This window comes from Delphinapterus leucas, chromosome 3 (assembly GCF_059928025.1).
Source record: "Delphinapterus leucas isolate spDelLeu-1000000601 "Yukka" chromosome 3, BTC_Dleu_Yukka2, whole genome shotgun sequence".
Taxonomy (NCBI): Eukaryota; Metazoa; Chordata; class Mammalia; order Artiodactyla; family Monodontidae; genus Delphinapterus; species Delphinapterus leucas.
In genome coordinates this window covers 138,545,627-138,557,958 of record NC_143131.1, presented here as the reverse complement: position 1 = coordinate 138,557,958, position 12,332 = coordinate 138,545,627, and the positions used below count along the sequence as shown (strand labels likewise).

Sequence of the window (12,332 nt, the reverse complement as noted above, 5' to 3'; positions counted from 1 at the left end):
GACGACACTGCCTCCTCGGGGTCTGCTCGGAGCCGAAGGGGTCGCGCCTGGCCTCCTGAGTAATATATTGGAGGGCGGGGTTTTCTCGCTGCGGTGGGAGGGGCACATGAGAGGCATTTTCGCCGCTGATTGGTGTAAGTCTTATGATAGATGGCTCCTGCTGTCCAAAGAGGGCTGGTCCGTAGAGGGAAGAAGTCCGGCCAATCAGCACACGCTTTTCACTATCCCGGAGTCAAATTCTCCGCCCCTTGAGACCACGCCCCCTACCTCTAACTGTCTCTCATTGGAGGATTTCCCCGAGTGTCTTCAATGAAGAGGAGGGGGAGCTGAACGCTGCGCGCACCAACCCAGGCCCGGTAAGGCCTCTGCTGGCGGGCGGATTGGCCAGAATATCGTTCCAGAATGTACTGGGAGTTTTCGTTCCGTTCGGTTTAGTAGAGTGCTTTTGCTCTCTCTAAAAATACAGTGTCTGATTCCACAAAAAAAAAAGAAAGGCCTGATTTTTCACTGCGGTTGGAGAGGTGGTGGATATTCTACGGTGTGGTTTATTAAATTTCCAGAAGTTTCTCCGTGTGAGCTTTGGAAATCACTTGTTCCTTGCCTTGTTTTGCTTTTTTGTATAATTTATCAAAGGGTGGAGTTGGGCTACGTACATTCTTGGTCTCCTGCCAGTTTGCTGAATTTGATTTTTGGACAAATTAGAAAAGTTGGTAGTTCTTCATCGGCTTAAAATGAAAGGTGTGTGGTTGACTCAAGAGGAATAAGTAGACAAAAATAATTGTAGTGCTTATGAATCTGAGTTCACAGATCCGTGTGTGAAGCAATATTAGTCTTTTTACTTGCTGTCCATGAACTTAATCTCTGACTGTGAGCCTTTGCCTGGTAAGTGGAAAAATAGTTAGCTTGAAGCCTTCCTGGACTCACTCCTTCCCTCTTTCTTTCCCTATTGTCACAAATGGGAAGGGTCTACTTTAAAAGGGCCTGAGGATTGGTGAACAAGGAATTGGTTATCAGTTCTGGTGGACTGTACTTTGATGTCTCTGTTCTCATGGTCTCTTCCTTGTTAGTGGCTTACCTGGGCTTTGAAAAAATTAAAATCTGAAAGATTTGCTGGCATGTTTGCTGTTTGCCCTGCTGGGTGCTTCCCTGAGGCAATGACACAGAACCAAGCCCTGAAATGGAAGCAGAGTTGTGGAGAGAAAGGGGAAGGGAAAACCTGAGAGAAAAAGTTAATGCCCTAAAATATTACCTTAGCCACATCACTAGGTCAGTTTGTCAAACCTCTGTGTTTCAAATGGGGAAGAGGCCTTGGTCATCCTTGAAAAAGAACTCACGTAATGAATATAAATGGGCAATTAAAAACATTTAAAAAGTTCTTTTTACAATAATGTGTGAGTTTACAAATGTAAATGTTTCTCCTTTAGTAACAAAGGAACAAAATTAGTAACAAAATTAGGAATATAGGTATGTACACATGCACTCTTTCACTACTTGTTGAACACGTAATATGTGTCAGTGGAGGACAGAATATACTGGTTCCTGTCCTTGTGGATTGTGTAGTTTTGTGGACAATATAAACTGATTTATTTTCAAGTCACAGGCTACTAACTAGGTACATGACTTTTAACAAGTTTTTAATCACACTGAGTTTCCATTTTCTTTTATTAAAAAATAGGAAATAAAAGTACCTTATTCACAGGGTTATTGAGAGGATTAAATAATGCAAAGTACCTAAAGAGGTAGGCATTGTGCCCAGAGCACAGTAAGTACTTGATAAATGGTAGCCTTTATTATTAAATTACTAACATTTCTTTTGAAATGTCTTGCTTAATATACATTTAATTCTGTTTTATCTATTGTCAGAGTTAGTCTTCTAGAATGGGAGTATTGTTTACTTAACACTAATGAAAGTATCTAAATTGTGTCTATTAATTTCTTTTTTTTAAAAGATTTATTTATTTATTTATTTATGAGTGCGTTGGGTCTTATTTGCGGCTTGTGGGATCTTCGTTGGGGCATGCGGGATTTTTCGTTGTGGTGCATGGGCTCTTCGTTGTGGCGCCCGGGCTTCTCTCTAGTTGTGGTGTGTGGGTTTTCTCTCTCTAGTTGAGGCGTGCGATCTCAGTAGTTGTGGCATGCAGGCTTAGTTGCCCCATGGCATGTGGGATCTTAGTTCCCTGACCAGGAATTGAACCCATGTCACCTGCATAGGAAGGTGGATTCTTTACCACTGGACCACCAGGGAAGTCCCATGTGTATTAATTTCTATGCCTTTTTTATACTTAAAATTTTCACATGCAGCTTTAGGTAATATATCATTGTTTATGTAATAAAAATGTTTTCTCTTACGTTAGGATCTTATTACTTTTTATTAAAATCTGAAATTACCTGCATGAAAAAAATTGTTTCTATAGCACTGAAGAAACATTGATTCAATACAAATCAGATCAAATGGACATTTTTTACCTTTTCTCCTTCCCCTGACCTCCACTGTCATTTTTATTCCATAATATTAGAATACAGACTATCATTTAAATAATTTTAAAGTCCTAATTAGCAAAATGTGCAAATGTAAGACTCAATTATGTACTGTTGTAAAAGAAAAAAAAATGAGCCTTTTGTTAATTGTGATTTATTTTTAAAGACTTACAGATTTAGTAATGAGTCTATCAGGAATCTTTCAAAGGACTGACTACCAGGGTATTTTCTAGGCTCAGTGATATATTCAGCTGCCATCTTCACACCTTCTTCTTAATCAGCAGTTAAGTGCAGCAAGTACTGAAACTCAGAATAATGGCCTCAAGGCTGGGCAAGAATCCAAGGCAGTTAACAGGAGGATTTAATCATATTCTCTACACTGCAGATTATAGAAGTGCCTTGAGCAGCAAAAATTATAACAAGCAGGTATAACAGTGGTGGCTTGTCAAATGCTGCCCTGACCAGGGAAATTCCTCGTTGCTTCTGTTTCCATCCTAGAGACTGGAGGAGTCTTTGCACCTCACCCTGTGTTGAGGCTCCCAGACAAATGTCCAGAACTTTTGAATGTGGGCTTGTCCAACTGTGATGAGGGCTGAAAAAGTGAGGATCCAAAGATCTCAGCTCAGTCTCTTCCACTCTATTTCCTGATCCTTCCTGGAACTAATTATGGCCCCCTCCACCTCTCCAACTATTCTCTAGTGCATCTGCTCTGTCTTAGAAGAGAACTTGCTTGGCTTTGGCTTTTTGGAGTCTTCATTAGCCCCTGGGATAGCAGAGAAATTGCGTATAGTTTGGGTGGTGACGGGGAGGCAGGGAAAAGGATACATAGAAAACAGATTAGTAATGTCAGGTATATTTTGCCTTTCAGGGATTCTAGCTATCTCTGATAAAGTAACCCTTTCCAGTTAATTGAGGTGTTACTATATTCAGTGGAAAAATAAACTTTGTCAGGTAACCACTGCTATATAAAGGCACTGGAGAACATTAGACGCAGATCTCCCACTTGCTAGCATTTAGTCTAATGGCCATAGGCTCTGTTGAGTACAGGGCTCAAAGCCAAGATCAGCCAATAACGAAAAGAGTTTGCATTTGTTATGTATTTCCCAAGTGCCAGGCTGTGTGCTGAACTTAAACACACATGATCTTATTTAGTCCTCTAACAACTCTGATATTATTATTATGTTCAGAAATGAGGAATATATCGTATATCTCCTGTTTAGCAACTACTTTTTACTGTTTACTAAATATCCTTAACACATAGCTTGAATTTGGATTTTACAGCGTTTAAGAACAAGTTTTTATTTTGGAACCTTTTAAACTCATTACCCAACTTCAGTAATCATCAGCATTTTGCCCATGTTGCCTATTTACTTTCTGTTTGTCTCAACATTCAACAAATATGTATTGAGAGCTTTCTAGGTGCCAAACCATTGTGTTTTGTAGTCCCAGATTGAAAATGTTACAATTTTGGGCCATAGGGTGTGTTGGCTATTGTGTTTTGTGAAGATAGGTGTTGGAAGGATCAGCTGGGTCATTCTCCAGGTGCATATCTTTCTAGTCTGAAGCCCACACTGAAGGTGTCTTTGGGGTCTGCTGCTTTGATAGGAGAAGGAGGGAATGGGGAGGGATAATAGCTCCCTTCCTTATTTAGGTCTCTGCCTGTATTGCTAACCTTCCTCACAGAAGTGCATGCAGACACACCCAGACACACACACACACACACACCCCTTTACAAAAGATTTTGACAGAGTTGAATTTTGGGAAATGAAGTACTTTCTAATCTAGCTTTTTTGTCCCTTAGGGATCTCATAGGTCTGAACTTTTGTTCTCTAGGTCAGCCTTCCTTGCCTGAGGTCACCACTTTCCTCATTTCTTTAGCCTTTTAACTCTTTAACTCGTGATCTGAGTTTTGATGCAGCCAAGTGAAGAGGTTGGTGCAAAGGGCATTCCAGACAAAAGCAACAGTATGGCAAAGGCATGGAGGAAAGAGAGACTAAGTTGATTTCTGTAAATGAAATACAGATGACTCTGGCTAAAGCATGGAGGGTGTTGGAGGTAGGGGAGTCTAGCAGTGAGGTGGGGAAAGAAGCAGTTGCTTATCCTGAAGGACCAGGTATACCATATATACCATTATTGGAATTTTGGACTTTATAGGCTTTGGGGAACCAACCATGGAATTTAAAGGGACTGTCACAACTGGATTTGTGATTTAGAATGACCATTTGGCATCAGTGTGAAGAGAGGAAAGAGAGGGCCAAGAGTGGAGCCGGAAGAGCAGTTTAAGAGGCCACTGCCTTAACCTAGGAAAAAATGAGAAGATTGAACTGAGGGAGTGAGAGTGCGAATGGGAAGGAGATGGATTCAAGGGACCTTAGGAGGTTGAGCTGATGGATTGTGGTGATTGATTAGATTTGATTGGTTAGGTGATCAGGATGAAGGCAGAGTCAAGAATACTGTTCAAATTTCTGGTTCAGGCAAAAAGTTGAATGAAGAGTCTATTTATGTGCTAAGTTCAGGGAATACAGGAAAAAGTCCAGGTTTGTAGGGGAAGACGTTGACCTAGAGATGCCTGAGGGAACTCCAGGTGGAAATGTCCAAAGGCATCCAGAGAAACATTTGGTGCTACTGATAACTTTCGGACTCATCAGAATATGAGAGGTGATTGAGTCATGGAAGGAGATCAGTCAGGGACAATTGAAGGTGGTAAGAGAAGCCTGAGGAGAGAGTCTAGGGAACAGGAGTCTCTGAAGGGACCTAGAAGGAGAAGGCATGTTACTGGAGTCAAGAGAAAGTGTTTCAAGGAGGGAGTGAGCACCAGTGTCTCATGCTGCAAAGAGGATGAAATGAAGTATGAACAACAGAGAAAGAAAATGAAATCAATGAATGTGTGACCCACTCTTGCAAGGGGCTGGACTGTGAGGGATAGAGACCCTGGACAGAGAGTGGAATGGTATTGAGAGAGATATTTTGCTTTTCAAAGATGAGCTAGACTTGTGCATGTTTAAGTAATGACCAGAAAGAGCCAGCAGAGAAAAAGAAGGATCTGACTGCTAGAACAATCTAAGTTCTCAGATGACACTAGTCAATTTGCATTCCGTCAGCTGTATTGTTATAGAAGCTTCTATATAGTCAAATACTCACAGACTACAATGGAAGGGAACAACACAAAGGGGCAGAAATTATATGTGTTTAGCATGCCTAAAATTCTCTAAATAGATGTTAAGAAATATCACTACATGCTTTATAAATGTTTATGTTTTCTATAGCTATTTTATATTCAGCATTTCCAGTTTCAGATTATCCAAAGCACTCCTCTTGATTTAAAATATTCTGGCTTGCCAGGTTTAGGAGCTTTATATCAGTGTTGAAGTAAGAGTAATAAATAAAAACATGCATTTTATGTAACCATATGTAGTTAGAATATGATAGAACAAGGCATCCATCCAAGCCTTAAATATCTAGCTTTTGTTGAAAGTCAGCCATACATAGATTGAGCTCAAATAGAATAAAAACTTTAGGCACATTATGGAGGTTTCTATTTTTAATGGAAATATACATATATTTACATCATACAACCATAAGTGTGTGTGAGCATGGAAATATGTGGATGTGATAAGTAATACTGCCAAATAGCATTGATATAGATTTTTCTATAACACATTTCCTGTCAATCCTGGCCTTGTAGAAGAATTTTTAATAACTAAAAGCAGTGGTTTGGTTGAGACATGAAGGGACAGACTACAGTCTGGGTCTCATTTTCCCCAGTTACTATCTCCCACTCTCAATATTTTCATATTTTAATTGGGAAAATAATAACAGTACTACATCAGAGGTTTAATTAATTGAACTAATACTCAGAAGTAGCATATGTAAGGACTTATTAAATGTTAGATATTATTATCTGCAGAAATAAGTAAACTTCTGTGAGATAAATAAATTGCAACCCACGATACTGCTGACATCAATTACTAAGTATATTTAAACGAAGAAATGTTATCAAGGTCTTTGCTCTTTTTTACTTACAATAATAAGTTAGTCTTCCAGTTGTTTTCACTTTAAAGTGGGAATTCATCTCCTACTATGCCAGATATAAGACCTCATAAACTGGGAGGAGTTGCTAGAACAAATCAACTAACAAACATAAACCAATGTTTTAGGTTTTTCCTTAGTCTTTCTTCTGTGAAGCATTTTCCTTAAGTGGACTCTCCTTTACGTATGAAAGTGTATGATGATTCCCATCAAGATAAAAATCTTCTATTTTTAGTAAACTTCATAGTTTACCAAGGATTTTCACATATATTTTCTCAAACTCCCGAAAATCCTTGCCAGATTTTCAGGGCATAGATTGTTAGTTTGCTAGGGCTGCCATCACAAAATACCACAGACTGGCTGCCTTAAACAACAGAAATTTGTTTTCTCACAGTCTGGAGTCTGAAGTCCAAGATCGATGAGACGGTAGGTTAGGGTTCTCCTAAGACCTTGCCTTGGCTTGCATGTGGCCACCTCCTCGCTGTGTCATCACTTGGACTTTTCTGTGTATCTGCATCTTCCTGGTGTCTCTTCCTCTTCTTATAAGGACAATAGTCATATCGGCTTAGGGACCCACCTTTGTGGCTTCATTTAACTTTAATTATCCCTTTACAGGCCCTATTTCCAAATATAGTCAGATATGAATTTGGGGGGACACAATTCAGTCCATAACAGATTGTGATCCATATTTTCTTGGGGAGAACAGAAAGGCCAGAGAGGTTAAATGATTTTATTCAGGGTCACTTGGCAGGACTTTTCATCCTCCTATTTTTCCCCATTGAACATCCCACATTCCCTTCTGGAATTACTTCTCCAGAAATGCTTTTTTTTTTTTTTTTTTTTTTGCGGTACGCGGGCCTCTCACTGTTGTGGCCTCTCCCGTTGCGGAGCACAGGCTCCGGACGCGCAGGCTCAGCGGCTATGTCTCACGGGACCAGCCGCTCCGCGGCATGCGGGATCTTCCCGGACCGGGGCATGAACCCGTGTCCCCTGCATCGGCAGGCGGACTCTCAACCACTGCGCCACCAGGGAAGCCCCAGAAATGCTTTTTTTTGATGGCATGTGTTTATGAAAATGATTTTAAGTTCATGGACTAAAGAATGCTATTTTATCCTGAATTTCACAATTTCATTGCTTCATTGTACTTTATTCAACTAAACTCTGTCTTAGACTTCACTATTGTTAATTTTTAGATGGTTATTTCACAATAACTTTTGGACTATCTTGAGAAATTAAGGGCTAGCTTATTCAAATACTCCCTAACGCACAAACCCCTTAACAATAATAAGAACCTGAAAAAGGAAAGAGCCTATTATGAAATTGCTTGTGAGGAATGTGATGTTAAGAACCTCTCTTGGGCTGTGAATTAATTATTATTGTGGTTCCAAGTTTTCATTTTTTTAAAACAGGGGAATGAATAGGGACATCTTGTCAGTACCGATACAAATGAAATGTCCTCTGTGGAACACAGAGTCTCAGTTCTTCTAGCCTCTCCCACCCACAGTCCATCATCCCACAAGGCTCAAAAAATTTGTATAATGTTGAGTAACAGAATTTGGTAATATTTGAGGACTCAAAACATCTTTCTAATCAGACATTTTATTACACTTACACATTTACTCTTGATTCATTATATATTGAAAAAATAAGATGTTTCATACAGACTTATCTCTGATTCATTGTACATTTCAAGCAAAAGGTGTTTTCATAGCCAGTATGACTATAATCCCCTTTCTTCCAAGGAGAGGTCATCATACCAATACTCTACAGAAAGATATCCACACAAAAGGCACACCTGCTACCCTTTTCCTACCTCTAATTTGAGATCATTACTAAAAGGAATTTAATGAATCTATGGACATAAGTGTTTGTTTTTGAATATATAATTCCTTCTCACATGTATGTGCCTTCCATAAGTGACCATATATATCATTTCTTCTCTCAAAGTGATTTTTAAAACTTTTTGAATATTTTTATCAAGATTTTAATTCACATACATTTCACCCAAAGTGTACAATTCAGTGGATTTTATTATATTCATAGAGTTGTGCAACCATCACCACAATCTATGTTTAGAACATTTCACCCCCAAAGAAACACCATATTCATTAGCAGTCAATTCTTCATTCTCTTCTCTCAATTCCCCAGCTCTAGGCCATCAATAATTTACATTCTGTCTCTATGTATTTGCCTATTCTGGACATTTCATATAAATGGAATCTTAGGATATGTGGTCCTTTGCAATTGGCTTCTTTCACTTAGCATAATGTTTTCTAGGTTCTTCCATGTTGTGGCATGTATCAGCATTTCATTCCTTTTAAATAATATTCCATTGTATGAATATACCAAATTTTGTATATCTTTTCTACAGTTTATGGGCATTTGGATTTGTCTTAGTCAGCTCAGGCTGCTATAACAAAATACCATTGACTGGATGCCTTAAACAACGGATATTTATTTCTCATAGTTCTGGAGACTGAGAAATCCGAGATTAAGGTGCTGGCAGACTTGGTTCCTGGTGTGCATATAGCTACCTTCTGGCTGTATCCTCAATGGTGGGGTGGCAGGGGAAGTAGAGAGAGAACTCTCTAATCCCATTAAGTGGGCCCCACTCTCATGGCATCATGCAAACCTGATTACCTCCCAGAGACTCCCACCTCCAAATCCCATCACATTGAGCGTTAGGGCTTCAGCATATGAATTTTAAGGGGACACATAACAGGGTTGTTTCTATTTTTGGCAATTATGAATAATGCTGCATTCATGCACATGGACATATACTTTTTGTATGTTTTTGTATGGACATATACTTTCATTTCTGTTGGGTATTTACCTAGCAGTGGAATTGATGGTCATATGGTAGCTCTATATTTAACATTCTGAGTAACTGCCAAACTGTTTTCTAAAGTAGCCGCACCACTGTACATTCCCACCAGCAATAGGTAAGGGTTCCAATTTCTCCACATCCTTGTCAACACTTGTTATTATCTGTTGTTTTGATGATTGCCATCCTAGTAAGTATTTCATAGTTTTGATTTGCTTTTACCTATTAACTAACGATGTTGAGCATCTTTTCATTTGCTTATTGGTCATTTTAATATCTTCTTTGGAAAAATGTTCAAAGCCTTTGCCCAATTTTTTTATTGTGGTAGTATATACATTTTAACCATTTTTAAGTGTACAGTTCAGTGGCATTAAGTACATTTACATTGTTGTGCAACCATCACCACCATCCAGCTCCAGAACTTTTTCATCTTCCCAAACTGAAACTCTGTACCCAGCAATAACTCCCCGTACCTTTTTCCGCAGGTCCTGGCAACTGCCATACTACTTTTGGCTATGAATTTGACTATTCTAAGTGTTTTATGTAAGTGGAACCATACAGCATTTGTCTTTTTGTGACTGGCTTCTTTCGCTTAGCATAATGTCCTCAAGGATCATTCATGTTGTAGCATGTGTCAGAATTTCTTTCCTTTATAAGAGTAAGTAGTAGTCCTTTGTATGTATATACCACATTTCTTTATCCACTTATATGTCAGTAGATATTTGGGTTGTTTCCATCTTTTGGCTTTTGTGAATAGTGCTGCTATGAACGTTGGTGTATAAATATTTCTTTGAGACTCTGCTTTCAAGTCTTTTTGTTTATATTGAAGTGGGATTGTTGGTAATTCGACTTTTTTTTTTCTTTTTGTTTTTTTTTGCGGTACGCAGGCCTCTCACTGTTGTGTCCTCTCCCATTGCGGAGCACAGGCTCCGGATGTGCAGGCTCAGCAGCCATGGCTCAGGGGCCCAGCCGCTCCGCGGCATGTGGGATCCTCCCGGACCAGGGCACGAACCCGTGTCTCCTGCATTGGCAGGAGGACTCTCAACCACTGTGCCACCAGGGAAACCCTCGGCTTTTAATTTTTTGAAGAATTGCCATACTATTTTGTATAATGGTTGCACTATTTTACGTTCTTACCAATAGCACACAATAGTTCTAATTTCTCCACATACTTACCAATACTTGCTATTTTCTTTTTGTCTTTTTTTTTTTTATAAGAGCCATTCTAATGGGTAAGAAGTGGTATTTCTGTGGTCTTGACTTGCATTTCCCTAATGATTAGTGACATTAAGCATCTTTTCATGTTCTTTTTATTCTTTTTTTAATTCAACTGTTGTTTATTAGGTGTCTTCCAAGACCTAGGTCTGGGCATACAGAAACAAAGTACATCCATAATCCTGGACCTCAAGAAGCTCTTCTTAGTAGAGTATAATCTAGTGCTTAACACCTCTTTGGATTTAGGATAGCTCTAGCTGTGTGACCTTGGGAACATTATTAACTTGTCTGAGAATCCATTCCATCTTCTGTGTAAAAGCAATAACACCCATTTCACAGGGATGTTGTGCCTTTTCATGTTGTTATTGGCTATTTATATATCTTCTTTGGAGAAATGTCCAGTCGTTTGTCCATCTTTTAATCAGGTTTTTTTTGTTGTCGTTGAGTTGTGGGTGTTTTTTATATATTATGGATATTAACCCCTTATCATATATATGATTTGCAAATATTTTCTCCCTTTCTGTGGGTTGCCTTTTCACTCTGATGGTAGTGAGCTTTGATGCACAATAGTTTCTCATGTTGATGCAGTCCAATTTTTTATTTTGTTGCCCACGCTTTTGGTTTCATATCCAAGAAATTATTGTTAAATATGTCATGAAACTTTCCCCTTGTATTTTCTTCTAAGAGTTTTATAGTTTTAGCCTACTCGATATAAGCAGAAAAAGAATCTTGCCTTAGATGCAGTATCTCTCTTCTTCCTTTTTCTCTTCATGTTGTAATCCCGCATGGTTTTTATAAATTTATTTATTTATGGCTGCGTTGGGTCCTCACTGCTGCGCATGGGCTCTCTCCAGCTGTGGCAAGCGGGAGCCACTCTTCCCTGTGGTGTGCGGGCCCCTCACTGCAGTGGCCTCTCTTGCCGCAGAGCACAGGCTCTAGGCATGCGGGCTTCAGTAGTTGTGGCACGTGGGCTCAGTAGTTGTGGCTCGCGGGCTATAGAGCGCAGGCTCAGTAGTTGTGGCTCACAGGCCCAGTTATTCCACAGCATGTGGGATCCTCCCAGAGCAGGGATAGAACCCATGTCCCCTGCATTGGCAGGCGGACTCCCAACCACCGTACCACCAGGGAAGTCCCCCTCACGGTTTTTATATCTACTACAAAATGGCTAGCTACTCTGAAAAGTTAACGTGTACCAATATTAATGTGTTACTCCTATTGGTTATCTATGGGTACATAAAAACCTCTCCAAGCTAAGTGATGTAAAATAATGATGTCATTTACTTACTAACAAATCTACACTCAGCCAGTGTTGGCTAGAGTGGGTTGGAGTCTGGTGGCTGGAACTCTCTGAAGGGTCACTCACTCACTCACTCACTCAGACGTGTGTCCTTAATGCTCTCTGAGACTTCTGTGGTCAGAATGCTTACATGTGACCTTTTCATGTGGCCGCTGGGCTTCCTCACAGCATGGCGACAGGGTTCCAAGGGTGATCACTTAGAGACAGAGACAGAGACAGAGAGAGTTAAGAGCAGGCAGAAGCCATTTTGTCTTGTCTGAGCTAGTTTTAGAAGTCATGCTTCTTTCCTTCTGCTCTTCTATATTGGTCAGGTAGCCTAGCCCAATTCAAGGACAGGGAAAATAGGTTCCACTTCTTGATGGAGAGCTGCCAGTTCTGGAAGAGCATGTAAAACTGGAAATATGGCTGTGGCTATTTTGAAAAATATAATCTCTGCACCTCTCAGTGGTAATACACAAATTTTAAAAAGGCAAGGTCAAAATCTAAAGA

General features: G+C 39.7%; 1 long non-coding RNA gene across 2 annotated transcripts in view; it reads left to right on the top strand.

Moving 5' to 3' along the window:
* Positions 1 to 4: 4 nt before the first annotated feature.
* The window catches only part of LOC111185507 (uncharacterized), a 267,106-nt gene continuing 254,778 nt past the window's right edge, over positions 5 to 12,332 (top strand). For both annotated transcript variants that reach the window (XR_002647561.2, XR_016392850.1), the window contains exon 1: positions 5 to 356. This is a non-coding gene — a long non-coding RNA (uncharacterized LOC111185507). The remainder of the gene's footprint in view (positions 357 to 12,332) is intronic.